Source organism: Alligator sinensis, unplaced genomic scaffold (genome assembly GCF_000455745.1).
Source record: "Alligator sinensis unplaced genomic scaffold, ASM45574v1 scaffold405_2, whole genome shotgun sequence".
Classification (NCBI taxonomy): Eukaryota; Metazoa; Chordata; order Crocodylia; family Alligatoridae; genus Alligator; species Alligator sinensis.
The window spans coordinates 1,013,801-1,019,520 of NW_005842160.1; positions in this window are offsets into that span (position 1 = coordinate 1,013,801).

A 5,720-nucleotide genomic window follows, 5' to 3' on the forward strand; every position below is an offset into this window, starting at 1 on the left:
CATCAGCATCCCAGGATCTTACAGCTGCACCTCCAGAAATGTTATATACCTCATCCAATGCACCAAATGCCGTGATGGAAGATATGTAGGAGAGACCAAACAACAACTGCGCACCAGAATGAACACACACCAGAAATCTATCAAAGACAGAAACACTCAATTACCGGTGGGGGCACATTTCTCACAGGAGGGCCACTCTCTCTCCAATCTCTCAGTCCTGATCCTCAAGGGAAACTTACACAACACATCCCAGAGACGAGCCTATGAGCTCCATTTCATCAACCCCCTGGATACTAGAGATCACGAACTAAACATAGACATTGGATTTTTGATACATTACAATCTGCCTGGCAACTGACTCCCCAGCCCAGCCCAGCCCCTGGCTTGTTTACTTCTCATTCCATCCAGGAAGAGCACACACCCACTGCTGAAACTTCCTTAGCCTGATGAAGGGTTTTTCAACCCGAAAGCTTGCTTAATAACTATTCTCCAACTATTTGGGTTGGTCTAATAAAAGATATCAAATTAACCCAAGGAACCTTGTCTGCTCATAACACAAATACACCCAACTGGGTTCCTCACAAAAGGCACTGGGAGAGGATAATTCCATCTTCTGCCTTTTCTTCAAGCCCATCTCACTCAATTTCTTGGAAAGTGCCATGTCTACCAGTTTCTAGGCTATTGTAGGATGGGGACATTTTTCACATCTCCTAGGGAAGTAGTACCACTGGCCACATCTGCATATGTACTTTACTATGGAGTAGACTAATTAGCTGTGGAGCAAAGCATCACTATCTTCATGTCCAATGGTATTAGGCCATGGTAAACTAATTTATGCTGGTGTAAAATAGTACTGTCCCCAACCATACAATGTTATGCAGAAGTAATTTACTGTGATTAAATGCATATGTAGAGGCTGACTACAGACATAAATTGCTCCCAGTCAGCCCAGCCTGCAGGAGGATAGACTCCTGCGTGCTGCCCAGACACATGGCTCTGCAATTTCAGCACCCTCATGCCCCAGCCAAACCCTCTGCCACCCAATGTCGCCATTCAGATGGCAGGGCTTACCCTCCACCCCAACCCCATACCCCCAGCCAGCCTGGGCCTGCTCTACCCCAGCTCAAATTACTGCTGTTCCAGGCACACAAGTAGGCATTGTGCCCAGGAGTAGTTTACTCTGGCTCAGACTGCTCCAGAGTTTATTGCTTCACATTAATCGTGTGTGTAGATACACCCACTGTGTAAAAAAAAATCAAGATTCATTGGACCAGAGCAAGAAAGGGGGATACATAACTCTAGCCAAGAGATTAAAATCCAGTTCCTGTTCATTAATTTTACATGAAGTAGTCACAGATATGATTACAGAATAAAAATTCATAAGTGGACCTAGAAGTAGGACTTTGGTTTCATCCTGATATCCCAGGAAAAAAACATTTTCAATTTCCAGCACAGATTAGCTCTGAATCTTTCCAAACTTATGTCAATTTAAATCTTAGACTCTTTATTGACCTCAACATATTTCACTACTAATCTTTCTATGATAATTCTGAAACTACTTTTTTTGCCAGTTGTCCCAGCTCTATCTTGCACTGCCCTCAAATAGCATTCCAAGCTGAAGCACGTAATTGTAACAGATTTTGGATTAATTTACCTAGACATATTAATGTACTCATGAACCTCCATAAGACCTTCTTGTTTCAAGATATTTCCACTTGCACAATTACTTCCACCTTCGGTTGGTCAGGTCAGTCTGCCTTGTTGTTGAGTATGTCTCTTACGCAACTAATCTTATACAGCCCACTAAGGCAACTGTTTTTGTCCAACATATAGTTCTTTCCTTTGCTGCACTGAAAAATGTGGGAGTTATGCACTGTGATGTAGATCATTCTGCTAAATCATCATATCTTCAACAATTACTTTCCCTTCATCCAGAACATGATCCTTTTGATTATATCTCAGACACTGAGGAAATTCTAAAGGAATTCTTTTAATGGTCATTACATTCCCTTTCATATATTTTTACCACAGAGGAAGTTGGAGCTGCCAAAAATCCAAAACTTGCTTACTTTCATTAGATTCTGTAGTGACTTTCACGGACTGTTGTCATAGGGTCATGCTCAAGTTGATTGCCTTATTGAGGTTTTTCAGAATTTAAGAAATCCTGAACTTATTTGCTATTATTTCAGTGACCTTAATCTTAACACAGTCAGCTGGTATCTTTGTTCACTCATTAACAATTAATTATACCATCTGGATAAATTGAACTTATCTCAATTTCTTTCCAATGCTAACTAAACTTTATGTGGTGGCATCCTGGAATCTATAGCAATGTGATATATTAAATTTTGTATGCATCTTATTTTTACTTTCCTCCTGAAGTATTTTATTATCTTTTTGAGAATTACTCTGTGTGAATGCAGATTTGTGTATCTACACTCTTAACCTTCAAAATTTTTCTTATGTGTTTGTACATCTGCTCCTATCCATGTATCAACTCTGCATAGCCTGTAGAAGCAGAAACAAGGTCACAGCTCAATATAAAGATAATAGCTTTTCCTTTCTGCTTTTATTTTCACTCCATCTTAGGTATCATTAGTCATGCATCAGCTGCCTTGCTGCATGAAGTGGAAATGGAACATTTGACAGGAAATTTCGTTCAATATTTTTAAACCCTATATTAAACGAAGAAATATTCCAAAAATCAGTCTGCCTATTCAATTTAATATACATGAATTATAGAAGTGAAGGTGTGGATAATTATCTGCAGAACCTAATTAACAAAGTTTGGATGTCTTTCTAAAAGACCTGTTTTAGCTCAAGCCCAATTACTGTTCTCAGTAAAATAATTCTTACATGAAATTCTATGGCCTGTGTTTTGAAAGAAGTTGGACAAGTTGATCTTAATGGTCTTTTATGGACTTTAGAAAAGGCTATGAATCTGTGAAGGCAATTAAAGAGAAATGGTTTAACTTTTGCTAGATAACTTTTGTGATATTGTTGTTAATATAATATGCTAGATTTCAAAACTGTCTCCTTGAGATCAGTTTTATGACACAAAGCATCATGCTTTTGTCTCTAGACATAGTTTATGACATTATCATATGATTACCTTGGAAATGGCCTGGAAAAAAAAAGCAACTAGAGATCTGAAATGGCCTCACAGTTCAAAAAAACCCAAACTAACCAAGGTAACCATTAAGAGTAAGTTTCTCTCTCTTTCTTCTCCCCCTTCCCTCCTCTGTTCTCCCTCTGTACATTTCTAAAATTTGACAATACTTTCAACTTCTCTTGTGGTAGAAATGTATGAAAGGGAATGTAACAAACACTAAAGGAAGTCCTTTAGAATTTTCTCAGAAATTCTAAACACCTGTACCCCAGTTCCTCTTCATTAATTTTACATGAAGTAGTCACAGATATGATTACAGAATAAAAATTCTGTTGTCATAGGGTCGTACTCAAGTTGCAGTCAGTGGACTGATAGGAAACGTAGTTTAATTCTCTCTCATATTTTAAGGTAATACATCAGTATATTAACACTGGTGATATATAGCTCTCAGTATATCAACACCAAGCCAAATCTAGTTTACAAATACTAATCGGTCATATTCTTAATGTTTACTCTGCAATGGACAACCACACATTTTTCATCATGATATTTCTGTGGAAAAGGAAAATTTATTAATGACACTGGCGATAATTGTAAGTTCAAAACAAAGTTTAAATCCTAATAAGAGCAAGATAATGCAACAGAATGTGAGAAATGTCATGTCTTATTTAATTTAGACTGGATTTATAAAACAGCTACGGGCAAGTCCTGTGTTCATGTATGCGGTGCACATACCTATTGAAATCTATGCACAAAAAATGCCTAATGTTCAAGTAGTGACTTCAACCATCGAAATGTCACTATATATTGTGGCCTACTTTCACGTTTATTCCTTCATGTCCTTACACCCATAGTTTTGCACAGTTAATATTATAATACCTGAATCTGTGCATTTCTTTCTATCATGGTTTAAGCTCTGGCTAAGATTAATTATCCACATAGTCTGAGATACTTTAAGAAGCTTCATAAGGATTAAAATGTTATTGAATTTCAAACTGATTTCAGAGGAGGAAAGAGTTACAGAGAGGAAAAAGGTTGTATTTGGTACAGCCAAAAGCACTGTAAATAATAAGTGACATGGAAGAATAGTAGCCCTAATATGCTGGTTATTACACCAGGACTGTCCAACACCAGTGCCACATACAGCAGAGGCTAAAGACGCAGACAGATGTTTGAATTCTTCATGTAGGAGCCCCTCCTGCTGTATGGGCAGCCTAGCACCTCCTCCCTGCCGGCCTGGCTCCCACCACACAGAGCATGCAGCGCACCCTGCCCTCCTCCCTCCCACTCCCAGCCATGTGCTTCCTTCATTTTCACACACATGCCTATTTCAGATCTGGGGACTCTCTATAGCTACAAATGAATGGCACTGCCATGAGCATACATATGGCAATGTGCCAATATATTTAGGTCAAACCTTGAAGCCCCTTTCCTCCACATCTAGCCTGAAATATTTACATTGATGACATATTCACTGTGTGGACACATAGGAAAGGATCTCTAAAGAAATTCTATCAGGACTTTAACAACTTTCACTTTTCCATCAGACAGACTCTGGAATACTCCATCTAACAAATTCATTTTCTATTCACCATGCTGAATCAGAAACCTACCAACTGCCAGAGCCACCTTCATGCCATCGTCTTTCATTCTAAGCATACCACTAGATCCATCGTGTACAGCCAAGCACTACATAACAACCATATTTTCTCTGATCCCACTGAATGGGATGCACGCCTTAAGAATTTGGAGAAAGGATTCCTATGCTTACAATATAATCATTAAACCATAGCCACTCAAATCAACAGAGCCAGGCTCAAATCAGCAGAGCCAAATCAACAGACCTCCCTCGGACCTGCCATAATACCAACACCAAGACAAGGACAGTAGAATCCTTTTGGTTGTTACATACAGCCCCCAGCTTCAACACCTTAGACACATCATTAATGATCTCCAACCCCTCCTGTAACAATTATCTCAAGGGGGTCAAACCTGTCCTGGTTTACAGACAGGCCCCCAATTAAATGCCATCTTTCAAGCAACAGGCTACCTAACTGCTATTGTCATCAAGGTACCAGGCCTTGCAACGGACCCAGGTGCCAGCTGTGCTCCCTCATCGATACAGCGACATCACCAGTGGACTAAATAACATGAATTATACCAACCAAGGTTCATTCACCTCCACCTCTAGCAATGTCATATACACCAGCACCTGTTTACAGTACCCCTCTGCTGTCTATATTGGACAGATGAGGCAATCCCTACATGAAAGAATGAAGGGACACTAATGTGCCATGAAGTCCAGAAACACAAAAAAGCCTCTAGAACAACACTTCAACCTTCCTGGACATTTCATTGCTGATCTCAGAGTAGCTGCTTGTATACAGTGAAACTATAAACACTGGCTTGAACACAAAATCGTGCAACAAGGAATCATAGATTCATAGATTCATAGATGCTAGGGTCGGAAGGGACCTCAATAGATCATCGATTCCGGCCCCCTGCATAGGCAGGAAAGAGCTCTGGGTCTAGATGTCTCCAGTTAGATGCTTATCTAACCTCCTCCTGAAGACCCCCAGGGTAGGGGAGAGCACCACCTCCCTTGGGAGCC